The sequence below is a fragment of the Rhamphochromis longiceps genome, linkage group LG3, assembly GCF_057381845.1.
Source record: "Rhamphochromis longiceps isolate RC_006_pf linkage group LG3, R_longiceps_female_GT1.1, whole genome shotgun sequence".
NCBI classification, from domain to species: domain Eukaryota; kingdom Metazoa; phylum Chordata; class Actinopteri; order Cichliformes; family Cichlidae; genus Rhamphochromis; species Rhamphochromis longiceps.
In genome coordinates, this window is record NC_140559.1 from 9,201,200 (window position 1) to 9,222,096 (window position 20,897).

Genomic DNA, 20,897 nt, shown 5'->3' on the forward strand with positions numbered 1-20,897 from the left:
CATGGTGTGCGTCTTCTACTGTTAGGGTCGATAGGTGAGGATATAAAGCAGCAGTTTTTGATGCAGTATGCTGTGTCAGACTTTGGAAATGAGTGATTTATCCAGAAAGTAGCTGGAAAAGTGATTTGGAGATTGTAGCTAAGCATGTAATGTATTCATTAGCGTGTCATGTGTCAGTGAATTTTGTGGTTTGCTGTCATTTGTAGTTGCGTACATCACTCACCTGGAAGTTGGCAGAGGTTTTTTCTTGGATCGCACCAAATAAAATCCACAATCTATCACCATGAGACAGCACCTTAGATGGCTGCTGGAATGGCCAGTATGGGGATTGAACCCATGACCTTGGCGTTATTAGCACCACGCTCTGACCAGCTGAGCTAACCGGCCTACAACTTGTGTGCAAACTGATCCTTTTGTTGACTAATATACCAAAAAAGAGGGTGGAAGAACTGTTAAGAACACAAGAGAAATGTGTGTTTACAAGAAATTACTTCAAGCTGTACCAATGAAAGCCAACTCTTGGAAGCTCCTACTGATCAGAAGCCACCTATGCAGGTGGAGTTCCACCAACAGCCTGCTTCCAAGTGGTAAATTTTTCACCCATGTCGCTTGAGGTCATGGCATGTTATTGACTTTCTATGGTTGCTTCTAAGCCAAGACTACTGGAGCCTGGCACTGATAAGGCCAAGTTCATGGCTTCAGTCCCCAACCTGGCCATTCGAGCCTCGTAGAGTCTCTGTTGAAGGACATGAAGTTGACAACAGCGTAGCAATTTTGGATGACACAAAGGAGCCGAGGTTGGCATGCTGCGAACGCATGCCTGCTCCTCAAGGACTCACAACCAACCACGAAGGGACTCGAACCCTCAATCTTCTGATCCGAAGGCAGACGCCTTGTCCGTTAGGCCACGTGGTCTGGCAGAAGCTCCCACTTTTCACGAACGTTCGTTGGAGTCTGCTTGAGCCAACTGCTGGTGTTGGGTTGGTCACGTGGCTGGTGGATATTGCTTGATTGTTGCTTGAAATAATTGATTGTTGCTTGAAATAAGTGCATGCCACAGAATTTCTCCCATGTATCAAGCTCTTAAAAACGTAGTCCTACGTGCCACATGCACAGTGGATCCACCCACTAAGCCAGAGTATCAACTGCCAATGGACGTCATAAAGCTTACGTGGCCCGATCTGTCACCTGGAAGTTGGCAGAAGTTTTTTTCTTGGATCCCACCAAACAAAACCACAGTCTACCATGAGACAGCACCTTCCATACTGGAATGGCCAGTATGGGGATTGAACCCATGACTTTGGCGTTATTAGCACCACGCTCTGACCAGCTGAGCTAACCGGCCCACAACTTGTACCTAAACCGACACCTTTTTTTGTCTAATATACCAAAAAAGAGGGTGGAAGAACTGTTAAGAACACAAGAGAAATGTGTGTTTACAAGAAATTACTTCAACATAGTGGGAAAAAAAACTCTTCTGTTGACTTACAAAAAATGCTTTAAGACGAAATTTGCCACAAAACAATACATGGTGTGCGTCTTCTACTGTTAGGGTCGATAGGTGAGGATATAAAGCAGCAGTTTTTGATGCAGTATGCTGTGTCAGACTTTGGAAATGAGTGATTTATCCAGAAAGTAGCTGGAAAAGTGATTTGGAGATTGTAGCTAAGCATGTAATGTATTCATTAGCGTGTCATGTGTCAGTGAATTTTGTGGTTTGCTGTCATTTGTAGTTGCGTACATCACTCACCTGGAAGTTGGCAGAGGTTTTTTCTTGGATCCCACCAAATAAAATCCACAATCTATCACCAGACAGCACCTTGGATGGCTGCTGGAATGGCCAGTATGGGGATTGAACCCATGACCTTGGCGTTATTAGCACCACGCTCTGACCAGCTGAGCTAACCGGCCTACAACTTGTGTGCAAACTGATCCTTTTGTTGACTAATATACCAAAAAAGAGGGTGGAAGAACTGTTAAGAACACAAGAGAAATGTGTGTTTACAAGAAATTACTTCAGGCTGTACCAATGAAAGCCAACTCTTGGAAGCTCCTACTGATCAGAAGCCACCTATGCAGGTGGAGTTCCACCAACAGCCTGCTTCCAAGTCGTGATTTTTTCACCCATGTTGCTTGAGGTCATGGCATGTTATTGACTTTCTATGGTTGCTTCTAAGCCAAGACTACTGGAGCCTGGCACTGATAAGGCCAAGTTCATGGCTTCAGTCCCCAACCTGGCCATTCGAGCCTCGTAGAGTCTCTGTTGAAGGACATGAAGTTGACAACAGCGTAGCAATTTTGGATGACACAAAGGAGCCGAGGTTGGCATGCTGCGAACGCATGCCTGCTCCTCAAGGACACACAACCAACCACGAAGGGACTCGAACCCTCAATCTTCTGATCCGAAGTCAGACGCCTTGTCCGTTAGGCCACGTGGTCTGGCAGAAGCTCCCACTTTTCACGAACGTTCGTTGGAGTCTGCTTGAGCCAACTGCTGGTGTTGGGTTGGTCACGTGGCTGGTGGATATTGCTTGATTGTTGCTTGAAATAATTGATTGTTGCTTGAAATAAGTGCATGCCACAGAATTTCTCCCATGTATCAAGCTCTTAAAAACGTAGTCCTACCTGCCACATGCACAGTGGATCCACCCACTAAGCCAGAGTATCAACTGCCAATGGACGTCATAAAGCTTACGTGGCCCGATCTGTCACCTGGAAGTTGGCAGAAGTTTTTTTCTTGGATCCCACCAAACAAAAACACAGTCTACCATGAGACAGCACCTTCCATACTGGAATGGCCAGTATGGGGATTGAACCCATGACTTTGGCGTTATTAGCACCACGCTCTGTCCAGCTGAGCTAACCGGCCCACAACTTGTGCCAAAACCGACACTTTTTTTGTCTAATATACCAAAAAAGAGGGTGGAAGAACTGTTAAGAACACAAGAGAAATGTGTGTTTACAAGAAATTACTTCAACATAGTGGGAAAAAAAACTCTTCTGTTGACTTACAAAAAATGCTTTAAGAAGAAATTTGCCACAAAACAATACATGGTGTGCGTCTTCTACTGTTAGGGTCGATAGGTGAGGATATAAAGCAGCAGTTTTTGATGCAGTATGCTGTGTCAGACTTTGGAAATGAGTGATTTATCCAGAAAGTAGCTGGAAAAGTGATTTGGAGATTGTAGCTAAGCATGTAATGTATTCATTAGCGTGTCATGTGTCAGTGAATTTTGTGGTTTGCTGTCATTTGTAGTTGCGTACATCACTCACCTGGAAGTTGGCAGAGGTTTTTTCTTGGATCCCACCAAATAAAATCCACAATCTATCACCATGAGACAGCACCTTAGATGGCTGCTGGAATGGCCAGTATGGGGATTGAACCCATGACCTTGGCGTTATTAGCACCACGCTCTGACCAGCTGAGCTAACCGGCCTACAACTTGTGTGCAAACTGATCCTTTTGTTGACTAATATACCAAAAAAGAGGGTGGAAGAACTGTTAAGAACACAAGAGAAATGTGTGTTTACAAGAAATTACTTCAAGCTGTACCAATGAAAGCCAACTCTTGGAAGCTCCTACTGATCAGAAGCCACCTATGCAGGTGGAGTTCCACCAACAGCCTGCTTCCAAGTGGTAAATTTTTCACCCATGTCGCTTGAGGTCATGGCATGTTATTGACTTTCTATGGTTGCTTCTAAGCCAAGACTACTGGAGCCTGGCACTGATAAGGACAAGTTCATGGCTTCAGTCCCCAACCTGGCCATTCGAGCCTCGTAGAGTCTCTGTTGAAGGACATGAAGTTGACAACAGCGCAGCAATTTTGGATGACACAAAGGAGCCGAGGTTGGCATGCTGCGAACGCATGCCTGCTCCTCAAGGACTCACAACCAACCACGAAGGGACTCGAACCCTCAATCTTCTGATCCGAAGGCAGACGCCTTGTCCGTTAGGCCACGTGGTCTGGCAGAAGCTCCCACTTTTCACGAACGTTCGTTGGAGTCTGCTTGAGCCAACTGCTGGTGTTGGGTTGGTCACGTGGCTGGTGGATATTGCTTGATTGTTGCTTGAAATAATTGATTGTTGCTTGAAATAAGTGCATGCCACAGAATTTCTCCCATGTATCAAGCTCTTAAAAACGTAGTCCTACGTGCCACATGCACAGTGGATCCACCCACTAAGCCAGAGTATCAACTGCCAATGGACGTCATAAAGCTTACGTGGCCCGATCTGTCACCTGGAAGTTGGCAGAAGTTTTTTTCTTGGATCCCACCAAACAAAACCACAGTCTACCATGAGACAGCACCTTCCATACTGGAATGGCCAGTATGGGGATTGAACCCATGACTTTGGCGTTATTAGCACCACGCTCTGACCAGCTGAGCTAACCGGCCCACAACTTGTACCTAAACCGACACCTTTTTTTGTCTAATATACCAAAAAAGAGGGTGGAAGAACTGTTAAGAACACAAGAGAAATGTGTGTTTACAAGAAATTACTTCAACATAGTGGGAAAAAAAACTCTTCTGTTGACTTACAAAAAATGCTTTAAGACGAAATTTGCCACAAAACAATACATGGTGTGCGTCTTCTACTGTTAGGGTCGATAGGTGAGGATATAAAGCAGCAGTTTTTGATGCAGTATGCTGTGTCAGACTTTGGAAATGAGTGATTTATCCAGAAAGTAGCTGGAAAAGTGATTTGGAGATTGTAGCTAAGCATGTAATGTATTCATTAGCGTGTCATGTGTCAGTGAATTTTGTGGTTTGCTGTCATTTGTAGTTGCGTACATCACTCACCTGGAAGTTGGCAGAGGTTTTTTCTTGGATCCCACCAAATAAAATCCACAATCTATCACCAGACAGCACCTTGGATGGCTGCTGGAATGGCCAGTATGGGGATTGAACCCATGACCTTGGCGTTATTAGCACCACGCTCTGACCAGCTGAGCTAACCGGCCTACAACTTGTGTGCAAACTGATCCTTTTGTTGACTAATATACCAAAAAAGAGGGTGGAAGAACTGTTAAGAACACAAGAGAAATGTGTGTTTACAAGAAATTACTTCAGGCTGTACCAATGAAAGCCAACTCTTGGAAGCTCCTACTGATCAGAAGCCACCTATGCAGGTGGAGTTCCACCAACAGCCTGCTTCCAAGTCGTGATTTTTTCACCCATGTTGCTTGAGGTCATGGCATGTTATTGACTTTCTATGGTTGCTTCTAAGCCAAGACTACTGGAGCCTGGCACTGATAAGGCCAAGTTCATGGCTTCAGTCCCCAACCTGGCCATTCGAGCCTCGTAGAGTCTCTGTTGAAGGACATGAAGTTGACAACAGCGTAGCAATTTTGGATGACACAAAGGAGCCGAGGTTGGCATGCTGCGAACGCATGCCTGCTCCTCAAGGACACACAACCAACCACGAAGGGACTCGAACCCTCAATCTTCTGATCCGAAGTCAGACGCCTTGTCCGTTAGGCCACGTGGTCTGGCAGAAGCTCCCACTTTTCACGAACGTTCGTTGGAGTCTGCTTGAGCCAACTGCTGGTGTTGGGTTGGTCACGTGGCTGGTGGATATTGCTTGATTCTTGCTTGAAATAATTGATTGTTGCTTGAAATAAGTGCATGCCACAGAATTTCTCCCATGTATCAAGCTCTTAAAAACGTAGTCCTACCTGCCACATGCACAGTGGATCCACCCACTAAGCCAGAGTATCAACTGCCAATGGACGTCATAAAGCTTACGTGGCCCGATCTGTCACCTGGAAGTTGGCAGAAGTTTTTTTCTTGGATCCCACCAAACAAAAACACAGTCTACCATGAGACAGCACCTTCCATACTGGAATGGCCAGTATGGGGATTGAACCCATGACTTTGGCGTTATTAGCACCACGCTCTGTCCAGCTGAGCTAACCGGCCCACAACTTGTGCCAAAACCGACACTTTTTTTGTCTAATATACCAAAAAAGAGGGTGGAAGAACTGTTAAGAACACAAGAGAAATGTGTGTTTACAAGAAATTACTTCAACATAGTGGGAAAAAAAACTCTTCTGTTGACTTACAAAAAATGCTTTAAGAAGAAATTTGCCACAAAACAATACATGGTGTGCGTCTTCTACTGTTAGGGTCGATAGGTGAGGATATAAAGCAGCAGTTTTTGATGCAGTATGCTGTGTCAGACTTTGGAAATGAGTGATTTATCCAGAAAGTAGCTGGAAAAGTGATTTGGAGATTGTAGCTAAGCATGTAATGTATTCATTAGCGTGTCATGTGTCAGTGAATTTTGTGGTTTGCTGTCATTTGTAGTTGCGTACATCACTCACCTGGAAGTTGGCAGAGGTTTTTTCTTGGATCCCACCAAATAAAATCCACAATCTATCACCATGAGACAGCACCTTAGATGGCTGCTGGAATGGCCAGTATGGGGATTGAACCCATGACCTTGGCGTTATTAGCACCACGCTCTGACCAGCTGAGCTAACCGGCCTACAACTTGTGTGCAAACTGATCCTTTTGTTGACTAATATACCAAAAAAGAGGGTGGAAGAACTGTTAAGAACACAAGAGAAATGTGTGTTTACAAGAAATTACTTCAACATAGTGGAAAAAAAACTTGAACCCATGACTTTGGCATTATTAGCACCACGCTCTGACCAGCTCAGCTAACCGTTGATGGAGGAATTAACAGTGAAGTGAGGAAGTAATTATTGAAGTTAACTCAGAAAGATCAATTAGAGAAAAAGAGTCTAACTTAACATCAATGGTACTAAGAGTAACTGTAGATAATATTGCATCTGTGGGATGATTATTGGTAATTTTTTCTCTAATGATAAAAATTTTATTTGTGAAGAAGTTCATGAAGTCATTACTAGTTAACGTTAAAGGGATGGTTGGCTCAAAAGAGCTCTGACTTTTTGTCAGCCTGGCTACAGTGCTGAAGAGAAACCTGGAGTTGTTCTTATTTTCTTCAATCAGTGATGAATAGTAAGATGTTCTGGCTTTGCGGAGGGCTTTCTTATAAAGCAGCAAACTATTTCTCCAGGCTAAATGATGATCCTCTAAATTTTCCTCTCCAGCTTACGAGTCATCTGCTTTAGGGTACGTGTTTCAGAATTATACCACGGAGTCAGGTACTTCTGATTTGAGGCCTTAGTTTTCACAGGAGCTACAGTATCCAGAGTCGTACGTAGTGAGGAGGTAAAATTATTAACAAGATAATCGACCTCTGTTGGGGTAGCGTTTAGATAGCTGCTCTGCTCTATGTTGGTACAGGGCATTGAAGATGATAACAGTGGGTGCATTATATTCTTAAACTTAGTTACAGCACATTCAGAAAGACATCTACTGTGATGACATCTACTCCCCACTGCTGTGTAATCAATCATTGCAAATGTAAATGTAAATTTTCAGCTCAGGAGGGTAACTCCTAAATTCCAGCTGCATTGTGCTCCTCAAAGAAGCAGAAATCCTTGTTGCACAAACAACAAAAACAAAGTTCTGGTTGTGTAGGGGGGGGCTTCCAGATGTTGAGCAGCTGCACTGTTTCCCTGTCTTTTGTTCCTTCTTCCCACTAAAGAAATATTCTTTAATAATATATTAATGTTCAAAGGCAAAGAGGAAACACACACTGCATACTAAAGTGTGTGTGGAACATGAGGACACATCACCATGGCAGAGCACCCGGTATGGATTGCAAACCATGATAAAAAACACTGACATGGAGTGCACATTATCTGCAGGTTTCCACAGGGGGAAATTAGACTTATGTGGCTGCAGCTCACAAGTTCTTGTTTTTATAGTTCTGTGTAACAAAAATAAAAGTAATGTTAACATTGCTGTTCACAAAATTTATAGCTGTAATAAAATTCTACTTTATTTCTTCACCTGCAGGAAGTGTAGTCAGCTGATTTTAATGCCATTTTTAACATATGATGATTGATATTTTGGTTTAAAATGATCAAATGTGTCCTGAAGCTGGGAGGTTAAATAAATCCAGTCTGGTGTGTGTAAAATAATCAGCTGTAGTTTGTTTCATAGGGTCATTTTCTGCAGAGACAATGTAGACTGACAGTCTCACAACTCTGTCTCAAGCCAGGCTGTGAAGTAATCATGACCTTTAATCTATAGATTCATAATCCACGACACAAAGTTTGTATTCATGGAATTGAAATTGAGGTTTTTCACTTTTAAGACATTAAAAAAGCACACACTTGGATAATGGAGGGGTATCAGCAGAATAAACCAAATTGTTTTCTCACACAGGGCACTCACATATTTTTTTTTTCTACTTGTTAACTACATTATTAATTTTACTAGCAGGGAATACATCCTCGATTAGATTAGAAAACATCTATGGAATGATACTGGAATAAGCAAACATTTAGGCCTGAGACGACATGTAAATGAGAGCAAACAGCAAGATCATTTAATGGGGTTGAGATGTAGAAAGAATGGGTTGGTTTGAAATACAACGGTTAACCTTTTTTTTCTTGACTGCCATGGTCATGCCTTTGTGCTCACATGCTCTCTTTCGTGCCCTTTTAACACTTTGAAGCATTTATTTATTATTTATTATTTAATTTAATTTTTATATTATGTTTTAATATTATATATATTTATATTATTTTATTTTTTTCTGGAGTCAATGTGACATCTATAGAATAATTATGAATTTATTCTAAACAAATTAAAACCTACTGACTGCAGTAACAAGAATATTTAAAACTAGTTTTAAATGAAATAATTTGTGTATTATTCTCAGTTTCCTGTTTTCTTCTTTCTGGATAGAATCTCACACCAACACATTCAAAGAGAGATATAAAAAATAAATGTAAACTTTTTTATCACTCTGTGCTGTTTTTTGTTTGTTTGTTTTTTATGTGACTTATTTGTGCCTTTATGGTATTTTATATTCCCAATGCACCCTTAATCAAATGGGTGGAGAAAAAAAATACAAACAAGAAAAACAAGCAAAGCTGATGAACATTTGGAGCCAGACAACACAAGTTGAGACAAGAACACAGTGACAAACCTTGGGTGTATAGTAGAGATTCTTCAGCTTCTGCTCTGTTTGAACAACCTGTAAGTCTCTCTTCTTTTTACCATAAACTTATATATTTATTATATTATAGATCACTTTTTTGTGATTTGACATGTGAAATTCTAGTGTGGCTGGAATCAAATAGTTTGATGAACAGATGACATTTGATATTAAGTATCTGATTCAAAACACTGCTTCACAAACTAATGGATTTTCTACAACAGGAAGTAAATATTTGTTATCCTGATGGGATTAGACTGACAAAATTTATCATGTTAACATATCATAAATCAGTCTGTCAATCACTCAGAAAATTGAAAGATAAATACACAGTCGTCTTAACATCATATTTACACACATTTATGAATTACCAAAAAATGAACTGCTGCCTAAAAACAAACATAATTTTATTCAAAGTGGCGATGTTACAGAAGGTATTCAGTCGCTGGATTTCAGTACAAAATGGGCAAATTTCAGTGGGCAAATTTAGCACAATTTAGAAAAAACACATACATTTAGATATTGTACAAACACAACCCCCTTTTTTCTTAGTTTTAAAAAAACAAAGTATATTGACTCTTATTCATAAGAAAGTGTATGACAACAGCAGGTAAACAAGAATTACTGAAACAGAAAAATGTATCTGTCATGATCCACTGTTTGCTCTGTTAATCATAACCAACAGAATAGATAAATTGAGCTTGTATTAATTTTTACTTTTATGTGGTCTGTTTTGGTGTTTGGCTTTAGAGACAGTTACAAACACTGGATTTACAATGAACTCTCTTAATGGAAGACTTGGGTAATGATGGTCTCCCTCCTTGAGAGTCTTCCTCACTTGGCTGATGTTGTGATGAAGGCTTTTTTTTACCGTGATAGGATCTGGATCATCCACACGTGTTTTCTGTGGAAGTCCAGGCCTTTCTCTGGTCTTTTCTTCTGTGAATGGACTAAACTGTCGATGTGTCCTCTGCCGATTGACTATTTCTTTCAGAGCTGCTCCACAGGAGGTCAGGGTGTCACATAAACAGCTTTAACTGCACAACGACACATTTAAATCATTTCCACACTTCTTAGTGTGGTTAATTAAAAAAAATAATGATAAAAAATCCCTAAAACCAATCTAACTCCATTAAAGGTTTAAGGGACTTATTAAAGACAACTCTTTTTTTTACTTTAGTCTTTTTTTTCTTTTTTTTTACAAATAATCAATAAAACCTGTAAAAAAAATATCCACTCTTAAATCTGCACTTTAGAATGTTCCACTAGAGTCCTAAAGTTTTTACTCCTCGTAGCTGTGGGTATATGAGAACCAAAATGTGAACTCACAGGCAGAAAGGATTAAAAAGCTAACCCAAAAATCCAGAGAAGTCAAAAGCCAAAATCCAAATTTCAGGAAAACACACAAGAGAACAACTTCTCAACAGAAAATAAATGCCAGCTTCAATGGCATTTATTGCCAATTTCAAGAAACACAGAAATTTTGGTTGAGTAAAAAATATATTGACTGAATCCTTGAATACAACAGTTCACATGGGGTGCATCTTGGTTTTCAATTACTCTGAAACGGAAACATTTCCAGTATCATGTCATGGTTCCATCTTCTTGTATTGTGATAGTTGAAGCTGTTAATGAGTCACTGAGGCATGTTGGTCTAATGAAAGCTGTGATCTTTGCAGGTTGTTCACATGAAGAGTAAACTGGAAACATTTTACAATAATGGATTTGAGTTTTGTTCATTATGTAGTCATAATCAGCTGATCAGGCCTGAGGTAAAAAGTTGTTTTTTTGTTTTTTTTTCTCTCTAAATAAAAATTCAGGTATCAACACAAACTGTGGCCCAATAATGGAGGCGTTAACTTGAATGTGGTTTTGGAGAACTGTTACAGTCTTGATATCTCATGCAGCTCTGTACAAATTATTGCAACAGATTTAATGTTCAAAGGCAAAGAATGCATTTGAACTACAAATTAAAGTGTGTGTGGAAGTGAATCAATACACTTGAGTTTCACACGGAAAATAACCACAGTGAACTAGACCAGTTCAAACTTGTATAATTACTCAGGTTTGACTAACAGTCAGTTTCTACTGGGCGTTGCTCAGACAAGTACAACACTCACAACCAGGCAGGTCTTTATTTTTGAGTGAGATGCAAAGAAAAGTTTAAAAGTTACTAGTTTGTGTTTTTACAGCATTACTTGTTGCACTTTTGGGTCTGATAAAATGTTACTATTGACTGCCACTGGCTGGTAGCCTGTAAGAACTTTGGCTTTATTAAGCCTTAACACATTTGAACAGGTCAGTTAGCTACAGAAACCAAACTGAAGAGCCACTCCCATGATTGATCTGAATCTGGAAACAAAAGGAAATCAAAGTGAATTGAGCTGCGAGTGATAGTGAAAATGCTTCCTCAAAATTAATGTGTTAAACATTATTTGTTGCATAACATGAATCATTTGAATCTGAAAGAAAGAATTTTGTTCCACTTATCACTGCATCATTTTTTTTGTTAAATACACATGGTGACAAAATGAAGTATGCATTAAGATAAAGTCAAGTAAATAGTATTACGACAACACCAAGAGAAAAACAAAATAAATATCCACCCATCCAAATATGTATCCACACACACACACGTATGAGTATATGGTTATGGCGTTAACGTCATTTTAACAAGATTAACGCTGACAGCACTGATATATATGTGTATCTTACATCATTTGTGTGTCTCTGGATGTATTTCACAAACTCAGCAACTTCCTCATTTTCTTCAATGAAGACACCTTCAAAGTTCCCCTGCTCTGAAGTGCTGAACGAACACAGTGACAGTTGTTTGAAAAGAAACATCAAAATACAATTTTTGTACAAATCCATATTTGATTTATGTCCACAATGCATAACGTACCTTGCATTTGATTGAAAGCGATAAAGCTTGCGGTTTCCATCAACTGACACGGCGAGCATGTCTGGAGTGCAGGCAGGGCAGCTAAAGCATGGCTCCTTGCACATCCTGTCCACTTCACACTTTACAGCACTCCACTCCAAGAAACTTTTGCTGAAGGCATCAGCTGATATTCGGCCAGTCTTTTAAGTAGAGGACAAACAACAGAATATTCAAGGACAGTCATCATAAGATTAGATTAGACTAGATTTCATGTTGTTTTCAAAGCGGTCTGGTAAATCCAAATGACCTTTGACAGGTGCCCACATATACTGCGGGCCGAGGGTAATTCAAAACAATGTAGCAATGTACAATTTGCACTAAAACCTGCAAACACATCTATTGTGTATGTAGTGTGTGACAAAAGAGCAACTTACCATTTATGGTTACAAGAGCCACAATTGCACCGGGTGAAACCTCAACGTTACCTGCTGGGCAGTCACACACAGTCTGGCCTTTGCACAGGCAACAGCCGAACTAACATTAAAACACACAATATATACAAAAAGAATTAGAAATGAACTGATACACAATAAATATACAATAACAGCACACACTCATAGTACATAGCAAGAAATGCATAGGACTTAAAAACCGTACCTATTGGCCTGTGAAACTCTGATGAAGGCTTCAAAAACCCTCCTGTTACTGCCTCTCTGCTGTGCAGGACAAAGCGTGTGTGAACTGCAATATCACAGTCAGCACAAAGGAATGGAAGAGACAGGCAGTCCAGACACCTCACAACTACTTGTTTGCCACACTGACACACACGGTGTGACTGTGGATCCAGAGTAGCTAACATATTGTCTATAAGACAAGGCCTGGCCTCTTTCCACTTTTGCAAGGACACCATGTTTCTGATCTCCCAGTGAGTAGCAGCTGCCTCAGACGACGTCTCACAAGTCATGGCTGCGTCCTCTTCTCCATCCTCCAACAACTGAAGGAGCTCCTGACGAAGCACCTCAGTTCCACACACTAACAGAAAATAATAAAGAAACTCTTCCACAAAGTGAAAAACACTCTAGGCAGTATGTTTCTTAGGACTGCACAAAAGCCCTGCCTAACTCAACTATAACAACAAATATAAAAGCAAACTTTAAAAAAGGAATCACAACATATAAAAGAAGGTAAAGTACCTTTTGTTGGGTTGACACTGGCAACATAACTAGGTTCTTCACGTGGACATTGATGCTGATCTGCAGACACTGGGGGGAAAAGAGATCGAAGAATATTTACTTACTGAAATTCTTTGGTGAAAACAAGTTGTGAGATAAAATCAATGGTTGTGTGAATACTGACCACATGGCAACTAGTACTTCGACTGGATGATGGTCTTTGAGGAATAAAATCTCCCTGTCTGTCACGTTTTTTCCAGCGCACTGGTCTTGGCTGAGGTTCACTCTGTGCATCATTCTACGCAATTAACAAGAAGAAATGCAACACCTAAAATACAGTCCATGATTAAAGCGTGGTGGGGGCGGCATCACAGGCATGGGCAGAAAAAAACCAAAACAAACGTTCATGCTGAGCCACAGCTGTAAAAGCTGCTGGTCATAATATCAGTTTGGATATGTGGTGAGAGGGAAACATGAAGATGAAACCAGGAGATGTCCTTACTGGATCATCAGAGCTGAACAGGTGATGGAGAAACAGGTTTACCTTTCAGGTGACATGAATGAGTTGAAGGGAAGTTATGAACTGTTTCTGAGAGACAAATTACACCAGGATCCTTTTCTATGTAGCTGACAGCTGGTAACTGTGCAGGGGCGGGTCTAGCAAAGTGTTGCCAGGGGGGCAGGTAGGGCATTAACAGGGAGAGGGGGGCAAAAAGAAACACTTTTCTTTCTTATTCTCATTTAAAATGTCTCGCTTTTAACAAATAATTATCTGAATCTTACAACCAAAGTTTTTATCTGATGTAAAATGTATAGAAATCATACATATACCAACAAGACTGTACATCACTGTCACAACAGCGTTTGTTTTCATTCAAAGGCTTTATGGCTTTAATACCTGGGGGGCCGGTCTCTAGTCAAAATGCCCGGGCTGAGTTTTTGTCCCAGTCCAGCCCTGGCCAACGGGGAAACAAATGCCGACACTGCGGTGCAAGTCTCGGACGACAGTACACCTAAAGCTGGGCAGACACTGCAATTTTCAAACTGCACGATTGGCTCGCAGGGGTTATAAGTTCGTAGGTCACGATGCAGGTCTCACACTATATCGCCCGATGCTCTGATGCGACCCGAGTGCTCACACTGTGCCTCCATAAAATGAAGCTTATAACAGAAAATCTGTCGCTCGCTCTCCTTCTTTCTTTCACTCACACAGACACACCACCACCATCAACTTTGCTAAATTGCTAATGAAAAACATTGATCAGGCAGTGTAAATTGAGCAGCAGTGTAAATCCAACTATTTTCACGGTTGTTGTGGTCGTGATCATTTTGTGATGCCACATCGAAAAGGCTCGGATGAGCTTTCCAAAGTTCTACAAGTTGTGTCTCCATCGCTTGTGTCCAGATCACACGCTGCACAGCCGTGCTGCTCCGTCTTTTTCACCGACGTTTACGTGTTTGCGCGTGAGCAGTGTGAGCGGCTGCGGTGACACCCTGACGAGCGAGAAATGTTTGTTCCCCTCAGAGAAAGAAAAAAAGGCTGCAAAAGTACAGGAGGAATGGGAAAAGGGAAACACCTGGCTGGAAAAGGTCACCATAACACCTATAAAGCGCACTGCACTGTGTGCCGGCGCACTTTTTCCATAGGCATGCTTCTAGTGGTGGGCACATGAAGAACATGAGGGGCGTGAAAGCTCGGGGAACCCTTAACCAATTTCTTGTCCACCAGGCCACGGCAGAAGCAGATATGGTATGTAAACACTGGTTTGTTTTTTAAACCCTCTGGTTAAGGTTAATATGGGCATGTGCAGTGAATATCAGCGCTATGTGGCCAGAAGTGTGATAATATAATTTATTTTGTGTAATAGACAACTGCAAGGATAGATGATTACAACAAATAGATCACTAATATATAAAAGTAATACATAGATGAATAATGATGATGAGTTATGATGCGTACTCAAGCGGGTTTACAAATGGGAGCAAAAGCTGAAATAATGCCTCTACTGAAGCCAATTGCACTAAATGCACTAAATGTGCACTGTTACAAGAATATTTTTCTTTCTATTGTTTTCTATTAATTTATATAATTTTAAATTAAGCAGGACAGAGTTCTTTTAAAGAAAGATTTACTTTTATTCTCAAAAGTTAAGCACACTGAAAAAAATGCAATAGGGTGGTTGTTGAATTTGCATAGAATTACTTCATATATCCAGCATGACTAATTTAAATTTCACATCTAAACATATTTTTGTCTTTTAATTTTCACATATTCTTTAAGAATATTCATTCTTTTAGAACAAATCATGTTGAAAAGAAACAAGTTAGTCGTGTTTTATCCTCAAGCTCCGCCCCCTGGAAAGGAAAAATCGGCTGCACTGTCCGCCATTTTTGTCTCTCGCTTTGGAAAATCTACTACCATCTGGAGTTTTACACTTGAAGGTAAATAAGATTTTAAAGCTAATACACCAGTGAGAAAGAGTGTAGACCCTTTATACATGTGGACTTTTACTGGGGTGTTGTTATTTTACAGGTATGTGGGCTGTTTATCGAAAACCATGAAAGGCTAATGTAAGGCTCCAGTTAGCTAATGGTAACCGAAATTATGCGATAAGCAAATTAGTAATTAACATATATAATGTGAGTTAATATTGTTTGTATATTCTTTCAGTCTAAATTAACAGACTATTACAAACTTGCATCGGTGTCTGTAGTAAGTGGTGGTACCTGCAGTGTCTTAACCATTAAACAAGCTAATGTAGGGCTGGGATATGACTAGTTTGTTGAAACGTGTCTGCTGCCAATGTGACTGCTCACACATGGTAACATTACCAGCACATAGCCACAGCCGCTATAAACATGCTGAAAGGTCAATCTAGCTTCTGTAGTCAGCAGCTGGAAGACTCAACACAGACCCAAGATTCAGTGTAACGGTTATCTAAATGTTGTGTGTCCTGTTTGTAAGCCCAGAAAAAGAAATTAAATAAAATGACGACCTTGAGCTTCAAGCTAATGTAAGCGTAATGCTATAGCATAAAGCGACTAATGCAATGATGAGGTTGTTAAATTAGTAAAAATACAGTAAATATATCCAACATGAATCATTTATATTTTTGGTCTAAACTGTAGTATCAGGTAAATGTTAAGTGGTAGGAACATCCATAACCTCAAATAACGGAACATAAACATAATTAAGTCTCACGCCTTTCACTTGTTTTAGAAGGATGTTCAGTCTTTTAAAACCAGTCATATCAAAATAACAGAAAATAGTTATGCTTTCTGTTGAAACTCCCCCCCCCCCCGGGTGTGTTCTGCGAGGGAAAATTCACTGTGGCGGTCCGCCATTTTTTGTCTTCGCTTCGTTTACGTTTGGTACTGAGCTTTACTTTGTAGAGGTAAACTGAAAACTACATGTTTGAGAGGACACGAAGAGAACATCCATTAGATGGGGAAGTTTTTCTCATGAATTGCTGTTGTGCAACATAATGTAAAAAACAAGTCATTCCTTAAGTTAACTAACGATAATGCTAGCTTAAGCTGCGAGACAATATTATGTGCATTAGCTTTTTTTCAGTGTGTGCCCAGTCACATTCGCTTGTTTTTTCTCAGTGAATACAGACTAACAAACTTGTGTCCATTTAGTTAACTGGGGCCCGTTCTTCGTACGTCGCTTACTACATCCAAGATCAAATGACACATCCAAGACCAAACCATCGCGCTAACCGTGAGCTCGCTAATCCGGTTCCCCGAACACACCTGCTGTTGACGATTAGTACAGCTGGACGCAGTAATGTGACATCACTGGGTGTCGTAAAAGGGGCTACGCATCGATAGTAGAAACATTGATCGGCAACCCGCTGATTGGTCGGCGAAAATGTCGAAGGGGCGTGCTCGGTATTTTCCGGCAGCAGAGCAAGAACTCATGAGTGAGGGATTTCAAGAGTTTCAGAGTTTAATTAAAACGCAAGAGAACACTGCAAAGGCTGCAAAAGCAAGGAGAGAGGGCTGGCAGAAAGTTGCTGACAAATCAAACTCGTAGGTAATTTAATAATAATAATAATAATGGATTGGGTTTATATAGCGCTTTCCAAGGCACCCAAAGCGCTTTACGATACCACTATTCATTCACTCCCACATTCACACACTGGTGGAGGCAGCTACGGTTGTAGCCAGGCTGCCATATCGCGCCATCGGCCCCTCTGGCCAACACCAGTAGGCGGTAGGGTAGATCTATCATATGACACTATATTGTCCAATATCATATGGCATTATATTATATTATAATATGTTATATTATATCCCCTTTCACATTAGAGCCACAACAGGACCCACAAGAACATGGGAACAAGTAAAAGTGGAATACAGGAGTATTCTGCAGAATGGTAATATTTATCTCTTAGATTGCTTTTCGTCTCTTGGCAAGGTAATACTGACCTGTAATACTCTGTTAGTTTGTTCATAACAGCAACCAAGAAAAGGGCAGAGGAAAAAAAGACAGGTGGTGGTCCTGCACCCCCTCGTCAACAAGTTGGTTAAGTAAATAATACCCTCACGGGAATATCGATATCTCTCAATGAGCACACTGTCGCGCTGAGCTAAAGGATCCTGTCTATCCCGCAATATACGCTGAATTCTGGGGACTCTCCTTATCAATCTTGCACCTTCCGCAATGGGTTGGTCGCGTATACGGACAGGACATGGCTGCGACAGGCTTCCCAAATCCACCTTCGCTTTTATAGCCGTGGTCTCTCATCTTGATTACACGAAGTAATTTACAATTACTACTCTGAAATATGAATTACATCTGTAATAATCACATACATGTAATAGAATGTTAATAGTACATTTCCCTTTTTTAGGAAATGACCTGTATGTATCTGTGTGACATCAATACAAGGATCAAGTGCTGCATTATCTTTAGTTACATTGATGTTATTTATTTATGGTGAAACAGTGGTGGAATATCGCTGTTGCTTTCGTATAAATGAAGCGGACATACCTGCATGGCCGCGATCTAATCCTGTTTACATAAAGTAAACCTGAGCAGGTTTACGCTTACGGCTCTGTTGCTATGACAGCAAGTCCCGGATGAGCTTCGGGGAACCGAACGATCCAAGATCACGCAAAATCGTCAACAATCAAATCCAGCTAACTTACTTAGCGAGGTACGAAGAACGGGCCCCTGGTTGTACCTAAAATGTTTTAGTTAAACAGTTAAATAAGCTAGTTTGCCATGGGGTGGGCTCTGTGTGTGTGTTGGTTGGGGGGGGGGGGGGTCTTCACTAAAGTCGGTTTATTTAGGGCATGACACCAAATTGTTTTAACTGATTTATAGAGAGACTGAGAGGAGGGCTTAAAGAGATAAAAATAATGACAATATAAATATGTTAAATTTATTTTTTCTGTATCGATATATGGTGCTTATCCCTGCTGAAGGGCAGATTGGTGTTGCTTCAGAACAATTCTCTAGCACTGTTACGTAGAGGTGTTACAGTTAAGGTTTTAATAACATTATTTTATTTACTAGTGAAGATTTGCATATGTTATCTCACATTCTGTAAGGTAAATTTTCTGGAAAGGTCAAATTAACTAATTTAACTAAGTATTAATGAAAGACCTTGATGTGTATATGACAATAATAGATGTAGTTTCTGGGTCATTTGGCAGAACTGCAAAATGGCCCAGAAGGAGGCAACTGCTGTGGTTGCAAACAGGCTTTGGGTGGTATGGAAGTAAGGGCAACTATGGAACTGCTCAGCAACATGGGACCCATAGCTAATAAATAGTAATATGACATAAAATAACAACTTTGTGTGGATGTAACCTTGTGAGATTTGAGATTTTGGCAGCATTTTTATGTGACAACTTCTCTTTTTAGATAAATGCAGAGTTTAAGCGCATTACCACCATGCCACTGCAGTCCAGATTACTCTCGCAGATAGATGTGCTGACAAACTAATAAAGGTCTTGAAAAGTCGAGAAGGACAAATAGGAAGAAGACTTCAGAACATTCTGGAGCCCACGGCCCAGGTAAGAAAAAAATAAATTTGTGTATACACTTTAGGGAAAATAATAATTTTAACAAAAGGCTGCTTGTCACTCTATCCCAGGAGTATGTTGAAACTCACCTGGGATTTTCACAATTTACCATGGGTGCGTTTATTTTTCTTTTTTTTCTTTTACCTGCATTAGAACTGTGTGTGGAGTTCATAGTTGAACACCTCTCTATGCTCTGACAGTATTCTGCTTCTTTGCATGGAGATTTCACTTCATGCATTACCTTTTTAAGCATTCTGAGGACTCAAATCACATGCTGTAATGAATCCGTTTTTTGTTCACCTAATGTGTTAATGTTAACATTTTTTGGAATAGTGACACAGATTAAAATAAGATTTGGTATAATGTTCTTTGACCAGTGTTCTGTTTAATTAAATTTTGGAATTCTGCATTTTCTAGGCCACAGATGAAGCCATTATCCAACGATCTAATAAGGAAACAACCATGGGAATTTACATCAAAAAGTCAAGAGATGGCAATGGCAGCCTTGAGGACATCAGGATAGTCCTTGAAGGCCAGAGAGTCTGGCAGGATTTGGATAACTATACCCTAGCAGCTGAAATGCTGTTTGGACTAATGTACACTTTGAACCTCACCTACCCACTGGAAAAGTATACCTTTGAGATATTATAGAAACTGGTTATGGAGCTCAAAAGGAACAGCCTTTCAAAGAAGGCCCAGGTTTTCAGGACCAGACTGTACGATTGAACAGTTTTCCAGTTATGATGTGGGAACAACATGTTTACCTCTTCGAATATGTACCATCCTTTCTTTTAAGCCAGCACTGGTAAAGTTTCAGGACATAGTGAAACTTATTTTTCTGGCGCTTTTCAACTTGGGGCCTTTATTACTGCAGTTTTCACTTTTCAAGCCATGGCTCTTTAAAAAAAAAAAAAAAATTCAAACTTTGAATGTCCATTTTTCTCAATGGAAATGGTGCCTTCTATTGTTTTCTATTAATTTATATAATTTTAAATTAAGCAGGACAGAGTTCTTTTAAAGAAAGATTTACTTTTATTCTCAAAAGTTAAGCATGACAGGCTTCTGTTTAAGAAAGAGACCTGTTTTACTGTGTTAATGTTGTCATTTTGAGCTAAAAATAAATGGCCAAATGATCATTTGTTTCCCATGTGTTCATATCACAAAGAATATGCATCTACTTAAATCAAATTCAAGTCAAATGGTTAAAAAATAATTTCACACACAAAAAAAAAGAGCTAAAAAATTCACCACACTGGGAAGGGTGAAGACAACTGGGTTGCCCGGCCCTGGCCACGAGGTGCCCCTTATTTATTTCTCAGGGAGTTGGCAACCCTATGTCTTCGTGATCGAAGTAACTTGAACACAAACACAAACAAACAAAGAGGAAGACCGAACCGGAAGGAAAAGACTACAAGTCCCAGCATCCTCTGTGTTTAGGGAGGAGAAGTGAAAGTGAAAGTATTGAGCCTCCGTTGAGAGGAGAAGGAGGAGGAAGGTGGAGCTGAGGCAGGTGAGCAAAGGCATAGATTTTGCATGGACGGGAGGGACGTGTCCCCACCAATAATTTGATCTCTTCGAGAAAAGAAAAACAAACCTGATAGAAAGAAAGAAAAAAACAATCTGTCAACATCTCGTTCACCCAGCGGTGCAGAAAGAGTTAAATTACGTTCTCTACTGGAGTCCTACGTCATGTGACAAATATGGCCAATGTGATTGGCTGTGCCTTTCAGGGAGCTCTGTTTAGTAGTGATGTGCGATACCA

At 40.4% G+C, this 20,897-nt stretch overlaps 1 protein-coding gene and 11 non-coding genes across 12 annotated transcripts in view; 1 reads left to right on the top strand and 11 right to left on the bottom strand.

Annotated features, from left to right (window-relative positions):
* The window catches only part of LOC146672785 (protein NLRC3-like), a 203,600-nt gene that overhangs the window by 150,487 nt on the left and 32,216 nt on the right, over window positions 1-20,897 (top strand). The window lies entirely within an intron of this gene.
* trnai-aau (transfer RNA isoleucine (anticodon AAU)) lies at window positions 314-387 on the bottom strand. Its single transcript has one exon. It is a non-coding gene; the product is annotated as a tRNA-Ile (tRNA).
* Window positions 1,272-1,345, bottom strand: trnai-aau (transfer RNA isoleucine (anticodon AAU)). Its single transcript has one exon. It is a non-coding gene; the product is annotated as a tRNA-Ile (tRNA).
* On the bottom strand, window positions 1,838-1,911 carry trnai-aau (transfer RNA isoleucine (anticodon AAU)). The gene has a single exon. It is a non-coding gene; the product is annotated as a tRNA-Ile (tRNA).
* On the bottom strand, window positions 2,367-2,439 carry trnar-ucg (transfer RNA arginine (anticodon UCG)). Its single transcript has one exon. It is a non-coding gene; the product is annotated as a tRNA-Arg (tRNA).
* trnai-aau (transfer RNA isoleucine (anticodon AAU)) lies at window positions 2,796-2,869 on the bottom strand. Its single transcript has one exon. It is a non-coding gene; the product is annotated as a tRNA-Ile (tRNA).
* On the bottom strand, window positions 3,364-3,437 carry trnai-aau (transfer RNA isoleucine (anticodon AAU)). The gene has a single exon. It is a non-coding gene; the product is annotated as a tRNA-Ile (tRNA).
* trnai-aau (transfer RNA isoleucine (anticodon AAU)) lies at window positions 4,322-4,395 on the bottom strand. The gene has a single exon. It is a non-coding gene; the product is annotated as a tRNA-Ile (tRNA).
* On the bottom strand, window positions 4,888-4,961 carry trnai-aau (transfer RNA isoleucine (anticodon AAU)). The gene has a single exon. It is a non-coding gene; the product is annotated as a tRNA-Ile (tRNA).
* trnar-ucg (transfer RNA arginine (anticodon UCG)) lies at window positions 5,417-5,489 on the bottom strand. The gene has a single exon. It is a non-coding gene; the product is annotated as a tRNA-Arg (tRNA).
* On the bottom strand, window positions 5,846-5,919 carry trnai-aau (transfer RNA isoleucine (anticodon AAU)). The gene has a single exon. It is a non-coding gene; the product is annotated as a tRNA-Ile (tRNA).
* Window positions 6,414-6,487, bottom strand: trnai-aau (transfer RNA isoleucine (anticodon AAU)). The gene has a single exon. It is a non-coding gene; the product is annotated as a tRNA-Ile (tRNA).